Below are 10338 nucleotides of genomic sequence, written 5' to 3'. Positions count from 1 at the left end.
TTCTGAATAGTTCCAGATAAACAAATTATCTTTAAATGTAAAACAAAATATTAGTATGAATAAGAAATATTGTTTAAAAAAGAAAGAGCCAGAATCTCAATTGGTGGGAATGAAATGGAACAAGTCACATCCACTAGATTCCTCTGAGTTCTAATTGATGAAAAGTTATCCTGGAAAGATCTTATTCAATTTGTCTGTAGAAAAGTGATGAAATCTGTTGGTATCATCAGAAAGATTCATCACGACTCAGGATATAACCCAGTTGCAGACACAGGAGGCGGATAGTACAGTTCTCAGATAATTTATTATAAACACCGGGCAGACCGAGGACAGGCAGCGGTTCGTGATTGGGTCAGAGTCAGACAGGTACAGGACAGCAGGCAGGCTCGGGAATGGTCAGAACCGGGAACAACTAGGAAACAGAACTTGAGCAACAGGAAGACGGGAAAGCATACTGGTTAAGACCTACCATGACAAGATGAACTGGCAACAGACAAATAGAGAACACAGGTATAAATGCACAGGGGATAATGGGGCAGATGGGCGACACCTGGAGGGGGGTGGAGACAAGCACAAGGACAGGTGAAACAGATCCGGGTGTGACAAGATTAGTGGTTTGGTTCATCAGGCTTGCTTCCTAACTTTATACTATAGCTTAGTTTACCCATATCTCATTTACTGTGATATTGTCTGGGCCAGTACATATGCCTCCTACCTACAAATTGCTCATCATACAAAATACATTTGCAAGACAGGTCACCTCCTCCAAATAACTGACTCCATCTGCACCTTTGTTTAATTAACCCAATATCTTGTCTATTTACGACATTAATGTACACCAATTATGCACTTTCATCTACAAATACTCATACCTCCCAGACAGTTTAAATAAACCTTTCAATGGATTCTTCCAGGTTCATTCTGAAATCCATCCATATAACACAAGACACTGCGATAACCTTCACCCTCCCCGCTGTGGGGAAGCCCTCTTGGCATTCCAATCTCACCTGCACAATTTTTTTACTCGTTTTTAAAAATCTATACTGTTTTGTTTTTCACTTATTTTCCTTGGTGCGAATAAATGAAACATAAAACAAGTAGGCTAATCACACGTTACGATGGGCAAGTGAAATTAAATTATAGGCCTATCCAACAGCTGCGGGAGGAATGAACAATGAAGCAGGGGTTTTACGCAAGTGTCTGTAGGAGGACAGGCAACTCAAGGACCACTCCTGCATACGCAAACCAGCTAATCTGAGCCGCTGTTTGAATATATTACATGACTTGGTTGGTGGCCTAGCGTAATATCTCCTTTCACTATCAATCTATCAGTCTTCAAGGATGGGGGGAATGAAGGATGCATATAGGTTATCCTAAAACAGGGGAGTCATCTCCATTATAGACTATTTGTTTCAGATTTACCACTAATTTAGGCTACCACCTGTTCATTTTATAGAGGCTTGTGGCTCGACCTGTTGGCTGTTAGGTTATAATAATGGAACGTCAAACGACTGTCTCAGATGGGGCTTTACTCAAACCCTTGCCCCGTGGCTATGCAAGGTCCATGACAGGGGTTTGGGGGAAGCCCTTGAGCCGGATAGGAACGTGCAATCCTTCACGCAATCTGTGACCTACATTAAGCCTATGAGGCTACTTCATTGGAAATCTTGATCAAATAACATGGAAAACAACAACTTTTTGTGCAGTATTCATTTACCATCCTTACAAACCACTTCATGTAAATGTACTTTATTCTATTGTACATAGGCTGGCCATCTATGTTTGTACCTGTGGACTTTCCATCCCCTTGAAGAAAAACAATGTACAAAACAGTAAGGGAGAGTGAGGTAAGTTGTCACACGGGTAAGTTGTCAAATTGTTCATACCTCCAACACTAGAGGTGCTATCTCAAACATCAAATAGCTACTTTGTGTGACTAAATGTTCTATGGTCAACTTCCTGTTCACATGTAGTCAAGGGTCACTGACCTCCACTGAAAGGGGAACCCTCGTCACACTGGCCTGTGCTGTCTCAGCCACAGGGAATAGTATACCTCCGTATTTTATATTCCCCCGTGTCAACTTCCGTGATCATTTCCTGATCAACGGGCCACCTGGCAGCAAAGGAGAGGCAAATCCCTCTGGGTGGATGAAAGATGTGCACTTTGTTGACTTCCTGAAACATTTCGCTGAGCATACGAAGTGTTCAAAGGAGAAGCCCTGTTTACTCCTTTTGGACAAAACCCACGAGTCTCATCTGTCCATTGATGGACTCAATTATGCCAAAGAAAATGGCATAATTATGCTGTCATTCCCACCCAATTCCTCTCATCGGCTTCAACCCATAGACAGGTCTGTCTACGAGCCGCTAAAGAGGCACATCAACACCGCGTGTGATGCAGGAAGACAATGTCAATTTATGACATTCCTGGGATTGTGGATTATCGCCTATCCTCTGGCTGCAACCCCCTTGAACATTCAGGCTGGCTTTAGGGTGGCTGGGGTACAACCTTACAACAGGGGTGTAATTCTGGAAACCGAGAATGCGCCATCCTCCATTACAGATCGCCCCATTCTGAACCCAACCCTACCAGGCCCCAGCACCAACCCTACCCTGCCAGGCCCCAGCACCAACCCTGCCCTGCCATGCCCCAGCACCAACCCTACCCTGCCAGGCCCCAGCACCAACCCTACCCTGCCAGGCCCCAGCACCAACCCTGCCCTGCCAGGCCCCAGCACCAACCCTACCCTGCCAGGCCCCAGCACCAAACCTGCCCTGCCAGGCCCCAGCACGAACCCTACCCTGCCAGGCCCCAGCACCAACCTGCCAGGTCCCAGCACTATTCCAGCCCTGCCAGGGCCCAGCACCAACCGCGAGGCCCCAGCACTATTCCAGCCCTGCCAGACCCAGCACAATTCCAGCCCTGCCTAGCACAAGCTCAGACACAGACCTGCCCAGTTCTTATGCTAGCACCAGCTCACCCTTTTGCCCAGCAATGCCATTCCTGACAGCGGACCACCAACTCCAGAGGACATCTGGCCATATCCAAAAGCTGGACCACAAAAACCAGCTTGCTAAGGAAGAAAAGGCGCAAAACAGCAATTCTAACTGACATACCAGTGAAGCAGGCACTAGTAATGGAAAATAATAAGGCACAATCTAGCAAAATGCTGTTTCCGAAGAAAGGGAAGCAGGGGGGGGGCAAAAGAGACGTGGGTGAAGTGTGTGAGAGGCAACAAATGGGCTCATGATGTTTGCACCTCAGACCAGGCAATTTATGTGTGCCAGAACTGTGACTGAGGATGAGTCTGATTAGTCAGATACGGATGTACGTCGTACTAAACATTTAAGCAAGATATCTGCAGCATTACATTCCATTCCGATTCCAACAATTACCGTGGATCTATGTGCACGCCAGAGAACGTTCGATTTCAAAGTTCAAAGTAAAGTGGTCGTGCCACTTACTTAATGTGTGCTCTGCCAGCATTATTGTTTTGATTGAAAGGCATGACTTGCAACTCCGTACTGAAATAATATATGAAGGTGTAATGATACAAAATATGTGCCCAAGATTTCCTTCTTTCATTAAGTATAACATTTATACCATTGTGACGTATTGTGCATGGTAAACGTTAGACAACGTGAAAAGTGTGACAACATACCTCGCTCTCCGCAAATTGTGCACATTGAGACATCAAGTGGTTTGTGATGGTGTGATGTGATGATGTGGCTCAGTTGGCAGAGCATGGCGCTTGGGTTTGATTCCTACAGGGAAAAAGTGTGAACATTTATGCACTCACTACTGTAAATTGCTCTGGCTTAGCGTCTACTAAAATGGAAAGGAAATTAATAGACCATTTCAGTTTTCACATATAAGTTGCATTTGCAAAGTATTTCAAGAAAGTCAAAAACAAATATCAAGCATTTATTTTATATATTCCACTAGAATTATCAGATGAACCGTTTTGTATAGATAATTATCAAGTTGCAAATGCTGGTAAACATCCAAATACAGTTAGCACAAAAAAAATCCCAAAAGTAGTGCACTAGGCCTTTACTTGTCCTGTATTAGCGGACCGATATGATGTATATAAGTGCGACATTGTTCTCAAAATGTTGACTTTATTCTCCAAATTACATTTCGAGTTTATTCTCGACATATTGCCACTTTTTAAAGTACTCCCCAAGTACACCACCTGGTGGTACTCTTCCATACATCAGTTATCACACTTATGTTTTAAAAAAGCAGTGTCAAATAATGAATTTTGACTAACGTAGCTCTGCATTCATGGAAAATAACCGTGGCTTTGGCAATACATTTGCCATTCTAAGATTCCTATATTAGCTAATAACATTACTGGGATGGCCCCCTGATTATCGTGAGGTATGGCTATGAAGATGTTGTGTATGGATTGTCGAAGTGTTATACCCGACATCTGCATGAAAATCCTTATTTATTATACATAGAGTACCATCTCGTGAACATTACAATACAGTCCTAATAACAGTGTTCTGTACATGTTTTTCTCTGAGGGAGTCCAGTTTTGAAGATCCGCAAACCGCACAGGGGCACAGGCAGGGCTGCGGAAAGAATGGGACAGGAAGACCTTGAAATGTATGTAAATGTAAATGTAAAGGGCTGCCCGATTGACTGGACAAACTCGCGAGTGCAGCTGCGTGAATTGCAGGGAGACTCCTGCTCCTTAGAACACACAACTGCTGCCATTTCACCACTGTAATATTCAATTGTATGTTTACATAACAGGTCAACACTTTGCATGACTGCAATGTACTATATTCTTCATTTGGATCCCAATCAGGAAAAATACTCCATTTGGTGATATCTTTGTAAGTCGTTTTTTTCTTATTTTTCTGGGTGATATCAGTTCAATACTTTATCAGAATGTTTCCCTCACACTGTGCTTTTGTAATTTTGAGGATGATTACTGTCACGAACCGGCTCAATGCCTGTAACAAAAAAGGAGACAACGTGGAGATAAGGAATAACAAAAATATAATTATTAACTGAGGTGTCCTATATACAATTAACAACGGTGTGTGTAATCAGTAGTGTAAGTGAGTCGTTGCGTGCATAGATGTGATACGAGGAGTGTTGAAAGATACCAAAGCAAACAAACCGGCCACAAAAATGCCACAACCAAAATCAAACAGTGTCTGCATGGAGAGAGTCCCCTCAATGAATGGGGAAGTGGTGTATTTATCCCCGGGACACACCCGGGCCGAGGTGTGTCTCATTTCGCTGATGACCCTCCCGGTTCTGCCCACCGACATCCTAATAAGGAAAACAAGAACAAAGAGAACGAATTCGGCAGTGGGAGGGTCGTCACAATTACAGAGACTAACTTATTGTTGATTATCTCCACAATAAAGATATTTAACCTGATCTTTGTAATCGAACCGACTTGTTTTGAACTGTATTTACACTAGGGTAGTCCATCCGTCTTTCTGGATATCTACCCACCTGTAGGTCTGCTAATTTTAAGTAAATCGTCATGATCATAAATATTCAGGAAGAGAGAAAAGTTTAGGAAATCACTCTAAAACCATTCCAAAAGTCCAATAATTATGGCTATATGCTAGATAAATGCACAAGTATTGTTTCTCACACAAGTTTATTGTTGCCCATACAAACTTCCCTTACTTATACTGAACAAAAATATAAACCCAGGATGCAACAATTTCAAATATTTTACTCAGTAACAGTTCATATAAGGTAATCAGCCAATTGAAACAAACACATTAGGCCCTAATCTATGGATTTTCACATGACTGGGGAGCCAGGCCCAGACAATCAGAATGAGTTTTCCCCCACAAAAGGGATTAATTAATTTCGAACGATCCCGCAAGTGAAGAAGCCGGATGTGGAGGTCCTGGGGTGAACATACTGCCAATTGCACGCTCCCTCAAAACGTCAGACGTCTGTGGCATCATGTTGTGTGACAAAACTGAACATTCTAATGTTATTGTCCACTGCACAAGGTGCACCTGTGTAATGATTATGCTGTTTAATCAGGTTCTTGATATGCCACACCTGTCAGGTGGATGGATTATCTTGGCAAATGAGAAATGCTCACTAACAGGGGTGTAAACAAATTTGTGCACAACATTTTTTTTAAATAATATTTTTGTGCATATGGAAAATTCTGGGATTTTTTGTTTGAGCTCATGAAACATGGGACCAACACTTTACATGTTGCATTTATATTTTTGTTCAGGAAGGTATTCAAACCCCTTGACCTTTCCACATTTTGTTAGGTTACAGCCTTATTCTAAAAGGTATGAATTAGATTGATGATTGAATCAATCTACACACAAAACCCCATAATGACAAAGCAAAAATAGGTCCTTAAAAATGTTTGCTAATTTATAAAAAATATATTAAAAAAGAACTATCATATTTACATAAATATTCAGACCCTTTACTCAGTACTTTATTGAAAAACCTTTGGCAGCTATTACAGCCTTGAGTCTTCTTGTGTATGATGCCACAAGCTTGGCACACCTGTATTTGGGGAGTTTCTCCCATTCTTCACTGCAGATCCTATCAAGCTCTGTCAAGTAGGATGGGGAGCGTTGCTGCAAAGCTATTTTCAGGTCTCTCCACAGATGTTTGATCGGGTTCAAGTCTGGGCTCTGGCCGGGCCACTAATGGACATTCAGAGACTTGTCCCGAAGCCACTCATGCGTTGTCTTGGCTGTGTGCTTAGGGTCGATGTCCTGTTGGAAGGCGAAACCTTCGCCCCAGTCTGAGGTCCGGAGTGCTCTGGAGCAGGTTTTCATCAAGGATCTCTCTGTACTTTGCTCCGTTCATCTTTGCCTCGATCCTGACTAGTCTCCCAGTCCCTGCCACAGCATGATGCTGCCACCACCATGCTTCATCGTAGGGATGGTGCTAGGTTTCCTCCAGACGTGACACTTTGCATTCAGATCTTTGCCTCGACACAATCCTGTCTCCAAGCTCTACAGACAATTCCTTCAACCTCATGGCTTGGTTTTTGCTCTGACATGCACTGTCAACTGTGGGACCTTATATAGACAGGTGTGTGCCTTTCCAAATCATGTCCAATCAATTTAATTTACCTCAGGTGGACTCCAATTAAGTTGTAGAAACATCTCAAGGATGATCAATGGAAACAGGATACACCTGAGTTCAATTTCTAGTCTCATAGCAAAGGGTCTGAATACTAATACTCCACCCTGTCCTTCCTGAATATAGAATATCCAGGGACATTAAAGGCAGAAATAGGTGAAGATTTCTTCCACATTTTGTTATGTTACGGCCTTATTCTAAAATTGATTAAATAAAAACAATTTCTCATCAATCTACACACAATACCTGTCACGACTTCCGCGGCGTTCGGCGGTCGACGTCAGCCTTCTAGCCATCACCGATCCATTTGTAATTTTCCAGTTGTTTTGTCTTTGTTTTCTACACACCTGGTTTCAATTTCCCCCATTACATGTTCATTATTTAACCCTCTGGTTTCCCCCATGTTTGTGTGCGTGTTTGTTTTATTGTAAGGCTGTATTCTGACGGCTGGTTTTGTTGTTAGGCCCGTTTATTTTGTGGTACCGGTATTTTTCCCGTACCATTAGTATTCTGTTTGTACTGGTGTTTTCTTTAACTAAATACCTACTAAATACCTTGTCCACACATCTCAGCTCTCCTGCGCCTGACACCTTTCACTGGTTACCCACAGCCTTGACAATACCCCAGAATGACAAAGTGAAATCAATGTTTTTATAAATGTTAGCACATATATTAAAATAGAAAACAGAAATACCTTATTTACATAAGTATTCAGACCCTTTGCTATGAGACTCGAAATTGAGCTCAGGTGCATTCTGTTTCCATTGCTCATCCTTGAGATGTTTCTACAACTTGATTGGAGTCGACCTGTGGTAAATTCAATTGATTGGACATGATTTGGAAAGGCACACACATGTCTATATAAGATCCCACAGATATCAGTGCATGTTAGAGCAAAAACCAAGCCATAAGGTCAAAGGAATTGTCCGTAGAGCTCCGAGACAGGATTGTGTTGAGGCACAGACATAGGGAAGATCCTTCATGTTCCACCATTCAGCAATGGTTTTGGTCTAGGGGAGTTTTCTCCACTTCTCCCAGAATTACATACCATATCAGCCTTCTTTTCTGCAGGTGTCCTAACTCCAGTCTGATGGGGAATTTGGTACCCTGGGCCACTTGGGTGCTTGTTGATTCCAGATCCTACCAATGGGACATTAAAAAGTGTAATATCTTATGTTTCACCGAGTCGTGGCTGAACGACGACATTAACAACATACAGCTGGCAGGTTATACACTCTTATCAGCAGGATAGAACAGCAGCCTCTGGTAAGACACGGGGCAGGGGCCTATGAATATATGTAAACAACAGCTGGTGCACGATATCTAAGGAAGTCTCGAAGCTTTGCTCACCTGAGATAGAGTGGCTCATGATAAACTGTAGACCATTGTATCTGCCAAGAGAGTTTTCAACTGTATTTTTCTTTGTAGCTGTCTACATACCACCACAGACCGATGCAGGCACTAAAACCGCACTCAGTAAGCTGTATATCGCAGTAAGCAAACAGGAAAACGCTCATCCAGAGGCGGTGCTCCTAGTGGACAGGGGACTTTAATGCAGGGAAACTTACATCAGTTTTACCTCATTTCTATCAGCATGTTAAATGTGCAACCAGAGGGGAAAACAATTCTAGACCACCTTTACTCCACACACAAAGATGCGTTCAAAGCTCTCCCTCGCCCTCCATTTAGCAAATCTGACCATAATTCTATCCTCCTGATTACAAGAAAACATTCAAGCAGGAAGCACCAGTGACTTGGCCTATAAAAAAGTGGTCAGATGAAGCAGATGCTAAACTACAGGTCTGTTTTGCTAGCACATACTGGAATATGTTCCGGGATTCTTCCGATGACATTGAGGAGTACACCACATCAGTCACTGGCTTTATCAATAAGTGCATCGAGGATGTCGTACCCATAGTGACTGTATGTACGTACCCAAACCAGAAGCCTTGGATTACAGGCAACATTCGCACTGAGCTAAAGGGTAGAGCTCCCGCTTTCAAGGAGCGGGACTCTAACCCGGAAGCTTACAAGAAATCCTGCTATGCCCTCCGACACATAGGCAGAAATCCCAGGGGGGACGGGGGACACACAACTTCCACCATCCTGGGAAAAATCTGATTTGACCGCCCAATATATCACTGTAAACATAACTACAGTATGTAATGTCAATAATATTAAGAATATGCAATGAAACCAATTGTGCTGATTATAGACCCTTAATTGCACGTTTTTAAGTTTCAAAAGATTGCGATCTCCCACCCTTTGCCCACTGCCCCCCCCCCCTTGCTATCGACAGTTTATTCCAAGATCAGCATGCAGCTATAGTGCTTCGAAGTCCCTGTGATAAGTTTAGCGATAAACTGAACTCCAAACTGAACTACACTCTCTTCTACCATTGTCTTAAATATCTTTAATGGTCTCGTTGCAAAAGCTAATTTGTCGCTACGGGACTCTGAAGCACCTGTGTGCTGATCTTGGAGTAAACGGACGATAGCAAAGATTATAGCAAACACCACAGAAACAGAATTGGTGCTTGCAAGCTCAGCAAATTTAATTTTTCAGTACACCAAAACGCTAAGTAAGAACCCTAGTAGCCTAATATCTCAAATACTAGTTGATAAAAATGTTCATAAGAAAGAAGTAAAACGCTAATGGAAATGTTTCATAATGATGTCATTAGGCAGAGCAGGCAACAGATGGCACACAGACAGCAGAGCTGGGGACAGATGGGCAGGGACAGACTGGCAGAGACAGGGAGTCTCAGGTGAGTTAGTTGAGTCTTTGTTTGGCAACATTATGAAAGGTTCTCTCTTTTTTGGACTTGTAAGATAGGGACATAATTGGACAATGCCATGGATACCCCTACTCTCAACTGGTGACTGAACTAAGATTTTTTAAGGCAATGGTACTGCTGTTGTGATTAATTGTGTAGTTTTGGGTACTGGTAGTTAGGAGTACGGCAAACACCTTATTTCTTTTATAGGAGACAGACTGTGCGTCAGTGAGGGTGGTGAAAGGGGAAGAGCCGCGGAGAGAGACTTCAGAGGACAGTGTCACAGCCATGGCAGGACCAGGTGTCAACGTTTTAAAAATAACACAAATTATGTTTCACCTTTATTTAACCAGGTAGGCTAGTTGAGAACAAGTTCTCATTTGCAACTGCGACCTGGCCAAGATAAAGTGTAGCAATTCGACACATACAACAACAGAGTTACACATGGAAT

Source organism: Oncorhynchus keta, chromosome 10 (assembly GCF_023373465.1).
Source record: "Oncorhynchus keta strain PuntledgeMale-10-30-2019 chromosome 10, Oket_V2, whole genome shotgun sequence".
NCBI classification, from domain to species: domain Eukaryota; kingdom Metazoa; phylum Chordata; class Actinopteri; order Salmoniformes; family Salmonidae; genus Oncorhynchus; species Oncorhynchus keta.
The sequence above is the reverse complement of the archived record's forward strand: the minus strand, read 5'-3'. Positions refer to the sequence as shown.